The sequence below is a fragment of the Acomys russatus genome, chromosome 5 (assembly GCF_903995435.1).
Source record: "Acomys russatus chromosome 5, mAcoRus1.1, whole genome shotgun sequence".
Classification (NCBI taxonomy): Eukaryota; Metazoa; Chordata; class Mammalia; order Rodentia; family Muridae; genus Acomys; species Acomys russatus.
The window spans coordinates 39455814-39470683 of NC_067141.1; the positions used below are offsets into that span (position 1 = coordinate 39455814).

Consider the following 14870-nt stretch of genomic DNA (forward strand, 5'->3'; position numbering starts at 1 on the left):
TAAGTATGTATTGCACCATGTGCATGCCTGGTACACACAAAGGGCTGAAAACGTAGTGAGAGACCCTGGAACTGAGTTGCAGATGGTTGTAAATCAACCCACGTGATCTGGGAGCTAAACTTGTGGTCTCTGCAAGAGTGTCATGTGCTCCTAACTGCTGAGGTGTCTCTCCAGCTCATCCTTCCACTGTTTTGTTTTGAAGTAGGATCTCCCACTGGTCTGGAATTCCTAAGTTAGGCAAAGCCTACTTAGCTGGCAGGCCTCAATTTCGCACATGTGTCCACCTTCCATTACTGGGATTACTAGCATATATGTTTGCAACTTTTTCTTAATATAAATTCTGGGCGTCAAACTCATGTCCTTGCTTGAAAGACAAACATATTACTGACTGAGCTAACTACCCAGACCCTTACAAATCCACTTCCATTTAGACCAATTCAGTACTAATTCTTTCTACTATTAATTTGCTTTTCTTTCCCAATGTTTTATTTTTGTAATAATTTTATTTTTAAAATTTAGTCTTAAGAAAATTACATGTTACAAATTCGGAAATCTACTCTCCTGGTTGCAGCAGCTGTTGGATTTTACAAACAGGATATTTTAAAGGTTAAATTTCACTAAGAACTTTTAAGTGCAGAACATTTATATTAGAACTTCAATGTGCAAAGAAACTGGATTTTGCATTGGAAGGCTCCTGTCACCGCACATGCAAATATTCTTCCACTGCAATCTCTGTCTGTCCTACCAACAGGCCCAGCAAGTGCAAGCCATTCTCTGCAGCTTTTCTCTCAAACCAGAACACCTTTGGTATCAGTGGTCTTCCATTTTCAGCCTCCTTGCACTTCCTGCTCTGATGTCCTTTGTCTATAGACTGCTCTACTTTAGAGCTTTTCTGTCATATTTCTAATTCCTGATGATCTCTCTTTTGCCAGAGACCTTTGCGGTAAGGAGACACAGTCACTGTGGTTCCCTATGGAGATGGGATTATTGGCTGTTTATTTTTTCTTTTGCTCCATGGTGTAAAAGGTTCTTCCCTCACCTTTGCCATTCCAAGCTACTAACACTCATGTCGGTACACTTAGGGGCTTACCTTCTGCCACTCCCAGATGTCAGCCATTCTCCAAGCATTCTATGCGTGTTAGGACTTAGAATCTCCGTCCTCAGTGTTCCCTCTGCATGTGCATTCTTTTAAAGCCATGTAAAGATATGAGTGCAACCTGAGTGCTTCTCTTTACATTATCAGGGTAATGGTTTGCCACATGAAGGATAGAGGAGGAGAGAAACATAAAATGTCCGTAGCTGGTGTTGGGGAAGAGTTTGGAATCTTGCACATTGTGGGGAAAATGCTTGGCATGTTCATTTGGAAAATATTTAAATTGCTTACAATAGGGGGATGATTTTGAAAATATATAGAAATTACTAATATACTGCCCAAGAGATTATATCTGAGTCAAAAACAAACAAACAAACAAACAAACAAACAAACAAAAAAAAACCACTCCTTCAACCACAGGTCAATATGACAGTAATGCCTAGTTCATAGCAGCTACTCAAAACTAATTTACTAAATATATTTTAGTAGATATACCAAGGAAATATTTGGCTGTTATATAGAATTCCAATGGAAATACTTGAGTTCGTATAGAAACAGCTGATATTTTTATGTACTTTCTTTCAAGCACAGATGCTAATACCACCCAGAATTGGGCATTTTTCTAATGATTATCTCTATAGTATTTGAACAACTGTGCCCATTTTGAGGCTTGCACCTTTGTGCTGGAGAGTTCCACACTTATATTTTTAAAGGATAGGTTTATATAGGTCCTAGCGGAAAATAGACATCTTACCCTTCAGTTCATAGAGAAAATAGAGAATGGTACCATCCCATTCTTCTGCCACCATTTTGAATCGTATCTTCCCTGAACTATAAGCCATAAGCTTCTGTTGCTATTCAATCACTCCCAACTTCACTGCTCTCGATGTTTATTTACAAGTCTTATTATTTCCTGTTCAGGTCAAATTTAACTACTTTGGCTTCTCAAATTTAATATTTATTTTTCAATTAATATTATATTAAATATGACATAGCTTGTTTCTTAGCAAAATTTATTCCAACTTCTGAATCTATTTCTGATAAATTGAGAGAATATGAATATATCATTTTTCTTGAAATTTTTTTCTAAAAAAACATTGAATTTAAAATAAGTTTAAGTATTAAGAAAGAACAAATTATTTATTTTCTTTTTTGTAAACTTTGTAGTTGCTTAAATGTAAAGAAATATGAATTACAGTAAACACTGAGAAGTCCAAAATTCTCACTCCATTCTAAGAAGGACATGTGTTAGTTAACTTGGTGAGACAGAGAGGAGAGAATTCAAACAGCTTTTGTATGTTTTCAACATTTTTCTTCTAATAAAAGAAGACATTTTAATTAGAGAATAGTTATGAAAAACAAGTAAAAATAGTGTCAGTGTTTGCACACATATCTTTAAGTAGTTATAAGGACTTTGCTCATTGGAGCTGGGTTTATGTATTATATACACTCATAAAGATTTCATTCCATATGCTCTTAGAAGCTTTTCAGTACTTTTATTTTCAAAGGCAGGATATTTTATAAGTGCCCATCCCTTTGCCAAATTGGACTAAAGTGTGATCGGCTTGGAAGAAATCACAAAGACGCTAAATCAGTACTGAAGCACATTTAAAAGCTTATCTGTGGCTTGCATCTAGAATGCAGCCTCCTTACTATTTCCAGCCAAAGATAGTGGAGTTTTGCCCCTTCATCTCCCCAGAGAAAATTCAGTAGTAATAATAATTCCTTATTCTTCCAAAGCAAGCAGTGTGGCAGCATGTATACAAGTTGGAAGTTGCCCAAATGAGAGTATTCGCAAATTTCTGTCCCTCTTCATTCCTAACACGGCCCTCTTTGACAATGACTTTGTTTTAAAGAATAGGGTCATTTGAATTCCACAAAAGCACATATCTTGGAAAATGATTTCACTATGGAAGGGGTTTACTGTCCTAATACAGTATGTTGCCTAGATTTTGTAGAAAATTAATTTAAAATAGCTGTGGATACTGTGTAGGTCAATATGAGCCCTGTAAATCCTGAATATTGTTTTCTCTGTACTCATATCTACCTTTGACCCACTTTCCTCTCTAAGTTGTATTTTTTCTCTCATGGCATACATAGTATAATTGAAGCAGATCCACAGCTAGTTTGTCATCATGAGTGTTCTAAAACTAGTTTGTACTCCAAGTGATGATCTTGTTTCACCTTGATTATCTAACATATTGACGCTATAAGAGGAAAATGAAAATAATGCTTACATTGAGAACTTTTGGCCTACAAAGGCTGTGGCACAGCCTTTCTATAGACCAGTCAGTTTTATGGTAGAAAAAGATATGCTTATATCTTGTTATATAGCTGATGGTAAAATACACAAGATAGATTATTTTTCTCAAGGTGATAGAAATACCAAATGATGATTTCAAAGTGCATACATTTTCCCTTTGGCTGTTTGTGCACACAAACCTTTCCCTCCAGAAAGCATCATCTGGAGATACTATGTTTTCATATTTTGTCCCATGTGATTTCCAAAAAAAAAATGAGAAAAATATTTGTCTCCTCTCTTTGAAAAGAAGTTTTGATTATAGTGTAATTAACTAGACAACTGTATTATTCATACATGTTTAGACTAGGCCCAACTTTGATATTTGTCCTATGTTACATTATTACATCTTCAAAGAAATTCAAATAGGAATTCTTAGCACTATAAAAGCCACAGCACTATCCAAAGAACTGAGTTACCTAACACAGGTTCATTTTGCTAGGAGGTGGCAATATCTGAATATATTTAGCTGTTAATAGTCACCGCAGTCCATTTCTTTCCCACACAGCCTACCCCCTGCAACCCTTACCCTGAGACTTTCCCTGTATAGAACAACTTAATGCTATGACCTTTCCAGCTGATTCTATATAGCCAATGGCGCAATGGTTTTGCAAATCATTGAGCCTTGTTTTTTGTCTCTAGATTACTCTCTTTATCATATATACTGATTACACAGTACCACTATTGATTAATGATTTTAAGGAAATATTGTATTTGTGTGTGTGTGTGTGTGTGTGTGTGTGTGTGTAAGTAAGTAAATAAGTAAGAGCAAATATCACTTAGTGTTTTTAAAAATATTCTTAGAATATATACAGGTACAAGGCTTTGCTCACAATCTGGGCTGTTTGCAATCACTTTGACACCTACGATTAGTAACCACACCGTCTAATTTGAGAAATTATTGCATGGCCATCACATGAAGTAGGTGAACACATCAGTTAGAGTGACTTGACATCCTTCCCTGCTTCTAGGAATGCTGTGCATATATATATATATATATATATATATATATATATACACGTCCACCCACTTCTCTGGGGACTTCTGATCTTTTCAGTTAACCTCCTCAGTTGAGATCTAAATAAATGAGTTGCCAGGTATCATTGCCTCACTATTAGTTTCATTTTCATCTAAACGCCTGGACAATAACAGCTGGACAATGCCCCTCCCTTTTGATTCTTTAAGCAAAAGTTAGTAAAGTCTTCAGTATTCTACAGACTCTGAGGAACATATATCACACCCCATATGTTGCTGTCGGATAGAGATTTTTCTTACTAACTTTAGGGAGAAACAAAGTTTCCATTCTCTGTGTAGTAGGAGAAACCCTCTCATCTTAACAACCCCTGTAAGTAAAATCCTCCATCCATCCTTCAATTCCCCTTGTAATGGTCAACCTAATCCTTTATTCGCTGAAGTTTTTGGCAGAGATTGCTCTGAAGTAAAGATCTGCAAAATCAGATTGTCTCTGGTACTTTAGGTTCCATTTAGATGTTGTAGCATGCTGGTTTGAAGGTTTGTAGTGAACTCTATGGCACTCCATGGCACTCCACAGCACTCAGCATCAACAAGCCTAAGAGGAAATTCCATTTTGTCATGTGATTTCAGTGATTATGTACATTGACCCACTGCACCTCTACTTCACATCACAGAAGGCTTGTAGGTAGTAGCTGTAATGTATAGATTCCTTGGTGATCGTAATAAGAAAAGCTAAGTTAATCTCTCTCTGGGTTGTGTTGGGATAGCCCAGCCACACACATATTGTAAGCTCAGTTGATAATTACTGTACTGGTGGCACCAGGTTAGCAGGATATGTAAATGTTTATCATGTCCTCACCTGTCCAAAAAGAAGAGACAAAATGCCTTGGTGAAGGTCACATAACCCTAAATGCCAGGAGGAAAAGCAGGGTGAGCCAACTGTTGGGGACACAGTGGCCAGGAAGTCCAGTTAATTTTAGGAGGCAACTTGAGGAACTGCCCCAGAAAACAGGTCAATGGCTTTATACTATACAGATGTTTCCATGTCTTTGTTATTAAAATTCAAATGTGGCCCCAAAGTCTCTGCAATAGTGTTGTTTTTGGAGGGAGTACCAGTTATTCTCACACTACATTCTAATTTAATAATGGAAGTCAGAAATTAGAGTAGCACAGCATTATGAAGCAAATTGCTCCATGTTCTGGTGCACATTTCCTCTCTAAAGAATTTCTTGTTTCCTAGTTGAATGGGTGTGATTTTACGTGCAGAGTTGTCTGGGGGATCCTGAAGATGTGATGGGTATACAACAGTTGTACATCAGCACCATTTGCTGCAGCCATTGCTTATTAGTCAATCTCCTGTCACTATAACGAGGTACATGATGCTAGGTGACTTATACACAACAAAGGTTTACCTAGAAATAAAATTCACAATTTTGGAGGCTGAAATTTCAACAAAGTACTAGTTTAGGCACAGACCTTCTAGTACATGCCATTATGTCAGTTGGCACACAGCATGCAAGAGGAAGACATTTACTTGCCAGGAAGGAAGCCGAGTCAGGCAGAAGAACCAGTAATGACACCGTACTACTTAATGGTCCCATCACTTCTTATTATCACCACACAGGTGCCTAATTTTCCAAAATGTGATTTATTAGAGAACACTCTGTTCCAAACCTTGGCACACTACATTGTAGCTATTTATGTTGCCATTTTCTGACGTTCTCCTGGATGCCTGAAATAAAACACCATGCATTGTAAACATTACCTCCACCCTTCAGCTTTAGCCATCTCATTCCCAAGCTGACATAAGAAACTAGCAAAGTAAGGGCTTATATCATTGTTTGCCATGAACGCTAATACTGTTAAATGAATGAGCCATTAGGCAAAGCCCTGAGATAAAACAAAACCACCCAATATAATGCACAGCATGCTGGAGGGTTAAGATAAAACCCTCTTATGATTTTTAATATAGTTTATTAATTTATTCATATTACATTTCAATCGTTATCCCATCCCTTGTATCCTCCCATTCCTTCCTCCCTCCCATTTTCCCCTTACTCCCTTCCCCTATGACTGTGACTGAGGGGGACCTCTTCCCCCTGTATATGCTCATAGGGTATCAAGTCTCTTCTTGGTACCCTGCTATCCTTCCTCTCTGTGCCACCAGGTCTCCCCATCCCGGGGACGTTGTCAATTATGGGGCACCAGAGTTCATGTGAAAGTCAGACCCCACTCTCCACTCAACTGTGAAGAATGTCCTGTCCATTGGGTAGATCTGGGTAGGGGTTTGAAGTTTACTGCATGTATTGTACTTAGCTGGTGCCATAGTTTGGGCAGGATCCCTGGGCCCAGATCTGCCCATCATAATAATCTACTTGTAGGTTTCTAGGACCCTCTGGGTCCTTCTAATTCCCCATTCTCCCTTGATTCTCTCACCTAGACAGAATGTGGCAAGTGCCTTCCAAGATCTATGCTCTTACCTTATGAAAGAGAAAGAAAAAAAATAACAAAATGAAAAAAGCTTCCAGTTGAAAAGCAAAGTATAACTTAAAGAAAGTATTAAAGAGAAGAAATGTGCACAGACCCTATAAAATACAAAATGTAGATGCACTTTCTTATATACATAACTTTCTACTATAGGAGCATACTAAAATTAGCATTCAGATCTATAGTGTAGGAATTCTATTACTAAAACAACTGAAGAGTTTTAATATTATAAATATGTATGACTGTGAAGCCAAGAAATATATTCTGCTCAAAGTTCTACTAATGCTGAATATTTTAATGAAACTTAATGCATTTTATACAAGTGGTATAAATTAGCCACTTTAAAATTAGATAAAATCAATTTGAGAAATAATTATGACTATGTATTCATTAGGTTGGAGTTGGAGGACTACTGCATAAGGGCATTGGGTCACATCCTCCATCTGCACTCAATTCCATGATAATACCGCTGAGTGTGTTATGGCAATTGAATCTCAATATTTGGACAGTTCCAATTCACTCCTACTTCTCATTCACAAAGCCATATCACTCATAGAAAGTCCTTGGTTACAGTTGATTATAGTCAGTGATATATATCTTATTTACACTTGTTTCTGTATTAGGTTACTGGTGCAGAAATCCCTATTCCCCAATCCTTTAATGCCTGAAATTTAGTACTATTTTGTTGTTACACTTGTATATAGGCTACAGAGATTAATAAAGGAAAATGAACAGTCATTTCAGTATTTTAAAAGTTAGCTCTTGCACAGATTTTCTTCAATTTGCTGGCATTTACAAAATGCCTCTATCACTCAATAGTAAAGACGAAGGTGATTGGGCTGGTGTTCTTTATACCATGCCTTGTTGTTTACAAAGTGTATTCATTTTATGCATTTGCTTTCTTTAGTCACTGCAGGAACCTTGAACAGAAATCTTCATTATGCTCACACATTCCGCAAGGGAGGAATTGTTTAGAGGATTAAATCTTTCCTAAATGTATGTCTATAATGTGTGATAGAATGAAAACTCTAAAATTTTAGTTATAGGTAGAACAGTTCTACTTGGGTGTTTGGAATATATGATAATCTGTGCTACTAAGCTTTAGCAAGTGTCTCTTTTCCATCGTCCTTGGTAACTCCTCTCTGTGTCTGCTTTGTTGCTATTGATGGTAACACTGAGTCCAGAAGTTCCTTACATTATGGTGTTAGAGATATTAACATATCTAACATTGTTGCAAAATAAGACCTAATAGAGTTTAGTTTTAAGATTACTGTGACTATCGTGAGATTTCACTTAACTGTCATTTAAAGATTAAAAAACTTAGGTAAGTCATCTACAGAAGATATTTTCACAACTCTCCTAACCAAAGTGGTGTTGAAAGCTGAAATAATCTGAATAATTTTTAATTCATCTTAATTGCCATAAAAATTCTAAGCCATTTTAAGTTCCAAATCTTTTGGACTCTATAGCTAAAGCAGAAGGATTGAAAAGAAAGCCTGTGCCTCAGAGATGGCAGTGATCCACTCTTTCTTTATTTTAGCCATTTGAGGTATAATCAGATTTCCCACCAAGGGACGATCCCTTCCTCGGAAGAGAGATGATGACAGAATGAATGGTATGACATGGAACGCTAAAGGCTCATGCGCTGTGCTCTTGTGAGAAAGATCCTGAGCTAACAAAATGAGCTGCACTAGTTGCTGCATCTGTCTGGACAGGAAAGAGGACAGAACACAGTCTGTCTAGCTCTGCTTTGCTTCTTAGGAGAAAGCATGAACACTGTTTATCAAAGTGCATTCTTTAAATCCAGGTACGTAGATTGTGACTGAGACACATTAGATCCGAATTTCTAAGATGTGCTCCAAAACATATGGGTTTGGGGAGGAAGTCCCCCTCAGTCACAGTCATAGGGGAGGGGAATAAAGGGAAAATTAAAGGGAGGGAAGAATGGGAGGATACAAGGGACGGGATAACCATTGAGATGTAACAAGAATAAATCAATAAAAAATTAAAAAAAAAAAGAAAAAGAAATTTTATAGTGAATTCTTATACATACTGAGTTTGGAGAAACAATTGTCTAGATCAGCAAGACACAGTGTTTGTTAATGTAGTTTCTTGCTCAGAGATGTACATACAGAATCTAATACTTCTCAAATCCACACACCCAAACATTCCATTCAGCCATTCAGTCTCTTAAATGGTGTGGGTTTCTCTTCTTTGATCCTTTACAAATTGAGATGAGAATCAATCAAGAACTAAATGTCACAGCTCAAAGAATTAGATTTTTTTATTCAGGGATTATTATTCATGTTTTCATATGTTTGAAAGTTCAGAAAACACTAAACTCATAAATATTTTCAGTGATTTCTTTTTAAAAAATTAATGCCAGTGTGGGAACTTTGAGAATTATTGCCTGTAAACAAACTGTGTGAGTAAGAACAAAAGGCCAAAATAAGCAAGCCAAGCACACACAGTGAAAAGAAACAAAATCAACCTTCTCTGGCTGCCCTTTTGACTTTTAACCAGGAATTGTGACGAAACTTATCTTGTCGAAATGTTGAAGGAAGGTAGTAAAACCTAAGAACCCATGTGGCTACCATATCTTTTGGACCAAAAGATGCACCTAACCATAAAATACAGCCAGTTTTTAGAGCAGTAAAACAAGAAAAAAAATATTCTGAACCAAGTTAGTGCTATTATAATAAAATATAAAAAATAACAAAATATGATAATATTAAACAGGGCTAACTCAACAGGAGAAAAGACTTAAGAGACTCAAGCACTTTGCCAGTTTTCTGGAAACCCCAAACACTCATCATCGCTAGTGTCAGAATTTAGGAAGCTCAGTTACTGACAGTCACCTGTTTCACTTTCTTCGCTGTCTTCATATATTATCCTCAGTTCCATCTGAGGCATTGCTACTGCCAAATTTTTTGAATGATCTTAGGATGTCCTCCTTCACTGACTGCCATGATGTTTTAACCCATTCACAAACTTGAGTGACAGTGGGCCTCTTCATTCGTCCTGTTGGAGTCAGATCACGATTCCCAGCAGCCACCCAGCTTTAAGTGGTTTGTTGATTGAAACATCAAAAGTTTGCAACTGGTTGGTAAGACCCCCAGGAATGACAGTTATATGAGTCTTCACCTCTTTAAATCTGTTTTTTGTTGTTTCACTAATATGTTATCTGAATTAGTTAAACAGTAATAATGCAGATTTTTTTTCAGAAGCCCTCCAGGACATTTGGACCACACTTTTCAATCCATCTGTCTTCTCACATATGCAGAATGAACAATTCTGTCTTGTCCCGTATGCCCAGTAATGGTTTCTACATAGTAATGTGGCCCCACTGGAGTCAAGGAGGGACAAATGGCAGCTAGAGCTTCCTTATTGCTGCACATTTTACTGTAATCTCCTTGCCCTGCTCCTTGCAGCAAGCTGACACACACCAGTTTACCTGGCAGGCTAAGATTGGTATTCAGCTCAGATTAGCAGGATAGTGAGGTGGGGTGGAGACCAAGCTCTGTGTAAGAAGGAATTTTGGCGATACTGCCCACACTTCTTCCTGTTTCTGCAGACACACTGATCCCTGCACATGATCCTTGCCTGGCACACTGAAGACGTCAGTAAATGATCTCTTTGTTGATGCCCAATAGACAGCAATCAGACCATAACGTACACCCTAATGCCCCCCCACACTTTTGGGAGGAAAAATGCATCTTATTGTCTGAAAAATATGGTATATATAAGAGTATGGATAGTAATTCCAGAACATTGAGATTTGTATTGAGACTTGGGAAGTTGCGGCATTGTAAAAAATAGGATTGCAATGGGTTAACAATAATATTTTCATAAGCAAGTAAATTCAAGTAATATGTTAAAACTTATCATTGCTTATATGAATCTTAACCTTTCTGCTTTCATGCCTATATGTTTATTTCTATCAATATATGCTACCAAACAAATGTATATGAGCTCTTTTCATGGTTTTTAGTTCCAAAAGTGATAGGAACGAATGGGAAGAGTTGAAGGAAAGGAGGTGATGATTAACTTGATCAAAAACACATCACATGTGTGGGTGGACATTTCAAGCAATAAAAAAGTAGTAAAAGGCAGAAAAAAAGTTTCAATTTTTGTATACAAGTTTCCTGAGATGTTATACTGGCCGTTGATTGCTCTCATCAAATGATGAAAGTAATTTTTTCTCTTGGGTGGGACCACTGGCATGTTGTCCATAATCTAGTGAGTGGCCATTTGCCATCATCCTCTAATGGACAGTACTAAGTGGACTCAGAGATATATAAAAAGAAAGACTGAGGACATAGATTTGGGATGGTGCCATATACAAAAGGGAGCTGGGAAATGTTTGAGGAAGGTAATATTGGGCATAGATGATCAAAATACACTGCATACATGCATGATATTCTCAAAAGTGACATTTACTATCTTCAGGAGGTCAAACCTCAACAATACAGTCACTGAAGAGTGGGGGTTGCATTTTTCACAGGAAAATAAGCATGAAGAACATATTACTCACAATTACAGAGGTATAAACACTGTTAACGTGCTCTTTAAATTTGACTTGCCACTGTCAATTTCCCTATTAAACTGTAACTAAACCCTTTATATTGAAATTTAGACACTAATAATAAAAAAGTTTTTTTCCTGTTTATAATTGCCCCAGCTCTCAGGAGTCTCTGGACATATTGTTCACTTTCAGGATGCATTATTTAAGGATAACAAGACAGAGGATGCCAGACTGAAATTCTTCTGATCCCCTGTTACAAAGAGGAAGCAGCCTCAGGTCCTAAATTTCAAGGACCACAGTGATGTTTCTTTCATCTTTCCAGTCTTGGAATATGGCCAGGGCCGGAAGCAGCCATATTGCAAGGCTCTGAAAAGGGATGTCTCTTCAGTATTGTTCAGAAAGTAGAAAGCTTGTGGGCATTTGAAGAGATTTCTGTCTAAATAAAACTCTTGTTCCTTTTATGAACCTCAGAGATTAAACTGCACTGATAGTAGCTCCATCTAGAGTTATGAAATGACAAGTCACTTGCATGCCTTGCTTTCTTTCACTGCACAAATTACCCTTGACTGGTATTCTGTGCTCTCCTGGGCTGCAATGCCATCAAAAGAGCTTCAGTCTTTTTTTCTGATGATCATATATTTAGGAAATTTAATGGAAGATGAGTCTGAAACATACATACCCTCTTTTCCAGACTTTGGCATAACATTTTATTTATTTAACATTCATTAGAAGGACATAAATAGGGCAGAAATGATTTATAACATTCAAAGGCTGAAATATTTGAAAATATTGGCTCTACTGCAAAGCAGTGCCGATTGGCTGAGAATGTTCTGTGTTTTCTCCAAACACTGCCTCTCATTGGTTGACTGCATATGACAGTTATAAAAAGAGGTGAGATGATTTTTGTGCTGGGGTTGAAATGTAAATCTACTTATCTCTTTTCTCAGACTTGGTTCATTTAATTGTATGTTGCCATGTTGTCTATTCCTCCATAGCAAATTTCTCCAAGTGTCAGATATCATAGTAGTGGTTGGTTGTTCTTGAACTCACTGAGAGTTCTAAGAATCAAGAATTTGGGACTAGTTAGGATAGATGGGTTGGGCTCATAGTCTCTTACAAGGTTCTAGTCAAATTATTGGTTGGAACATCACTCCAATAAAGCTTTGCTCAGCTTTGTATGTAAGCGTAGATTCCATGTTCTCATCTGGCTGTTCTCAGATGATCTCAGTTTTCAATCATGTAGGCCACTCTTGAGGGATGATTGTGACATTGAATATGGAATAGGGGGTCATTTTTGAGAGAGAGAGAGAGAGAGAGAGAGAGAGAGAGAGAGAGAGAGAGAGAGAGAGAGAGAGAGAGAGAGAGTCTCACTATGTAAACCAGTTATAGTGGAATTTATTGTGTTACCCAGGATGGCTGCTGGCCCTGACTCTCAAGTGTTGGGATTCAAGTTGTACACCAGGATGACTGATATTTACTTACACTGGCTTTTATTACCAAGTCTCTGAATCACATACATTTACCTAGAGTTCTCACAATACAGTATTAAGTACAGTCTACACTCACTAGAAGAGACAAGTATCATTGGATGGCATCTTACAGGCTGCTTATCATATAACATTCCTTTTGTAAAGTGTGATCCATATTCTTTCTGTATGCAAATAATAGTCATATCTTTGAAGCATGTTATCTTCCATTAAAGCATCACCTCAGAGCCCACAATCTTGTCATGTAAAGGGGTTCAATAGTCAATACCACTCTTACTATGAACTAAGAAAACAAAGTGTCTTCCTTATGCACGCCCACCTTGATGAAGAAGTCAAAAGAACTTGTGATAGTTACCACAAGATTTGAGAAAGGAGAGAAAAAAACCACTTGGTATTCAAGATCTCTTGAATGATAGCATGTGTTTTATTCTCACCCTCCCTATTAGTCGTTTGAATTAAATGGACCCCATAGGTTAGGATATTTGAGTCCTTGGTTTCTAATACCATTTGGTAATATATTGTGGTAGAACTAACTAGAAAGGCTTAGAAAGTGTGGTCTCAGTGCTTAAGGAGGAAATTTTGGCCTTTCACAATAGTCTTACCATTCCCAGTATGCTCTCTGCCTCCTGCCCTGGGATCTAGATGTGAGTTCTCAGCTGTTGCTCTCACATGATGCTCCCTGTTCTGTGCTACCTACCATAGTAGTCACAGTTTCTATTTCTCTGAATTCTGAAACCAAGAAAACAATGGCTTTCTTTTACAATTTGCCTTGGTCATGATGTTTTATTAAAACAGTAGAACAAAAATCACCTTCAATGGAGCTATTCTCCATTCTTGGATATTGGTTCATTTCATACCAACAAAAATTACTTTGTCTTCCTTGTTGGCCAAGAAAGGTAACTTAAATGAACTCATGGATGGGTTGTCAGTTTTCTGTCTCTTGATAGAATTTTAGATGTCCAATCAATCACTCCCCTCTTTACATTATATACTGTCTTTTTAAATTTCAAACAAAGACAATTCTTACTGTTGTGATTGTTTGAAGTTTTGTGGTTTTCTTACAATCTTGTTTCAGAGAATATTTTCAACATAAACCTTGCCTATACGTTTCTTAACAAGAAAACCTGCTGAGGGAAAATATTTTTAAATGTTTTGAAGCTTTGTGGATTGAGAAATATTAGTAACATAATTAAAATATTTGTATGTACTTACATTTAAATGTGAAGTACCACCTTTTTGAAGTCTAAGAAAGTGTTTTATGTCATAGCCTATATTACCTTTCTGAGGAATTCCTTCATTTTGACATTTATTTGGAATAAGTTGTTCAATTTTAGTATTGCTCACCATCATAAGAGAGGGAGAACGGTAAATATTACTGATAGTGCTTTCTTTTTCCTTAGTGTCATTTCCCTTAGTCCATGCCTCCCCTCTTACATTTCACTCATCTTCCAATTCATTTTATTAATTTGTATTTACTATTTGAGAGATTTATACAATGTATTTTAACCAATTCACTTTCTTCCCACAAGTCTTTTTGTAGATCCACACCGCCTTCTTTGTCAACCCAACTTTGTATCATTTTTTACAACCCATCAAGACCAATTTTTACTGCCCAAATATTCTTGGACTTTGACATTTCCCTACGGAATTGGTAAGCCCAACTGTTTGGTTTAGCAGGAACTATACTCTTAGAAAAAAATAAGTATCCCAAATCTAGTATTTGTCAAATGCCAATCATTCCTTAGTTAGGGATGAAACTTTGTGGTCATTGATACCCTATGAGAATATATAGGGGGACGTAATCCCCCTCAGGAACAGTCATAGGGGAGGGGAATAATGGGAAAATGGGGGGGGGAGGAATGGGAGGATACAAGGGATGGGATAAACATTGAGATGTAACAAGAATAAATTAATAAAAAAAAAAAAAAAAAAGAAACTTTGTGGTCAATTCCCCTTTCTACACTGGATTGCATGGACTTGAGTTTGGAGAGGTCTTATGCAGAT

General features: G+C 37.1%; 1 pseudogene; it reads right to left on the bottom strand.

The window, feature by feature from the left end:
* The window catches only part of LOC127189846 (developmental pluripotency-associated protein 2-like), a 57103-nt pseudogene extending 55201 nt beyond the window's left edge, over positions 1-1902 (bottom strand).
* Positions 1903-14870: the final 12968 nt, after the last annotated feature.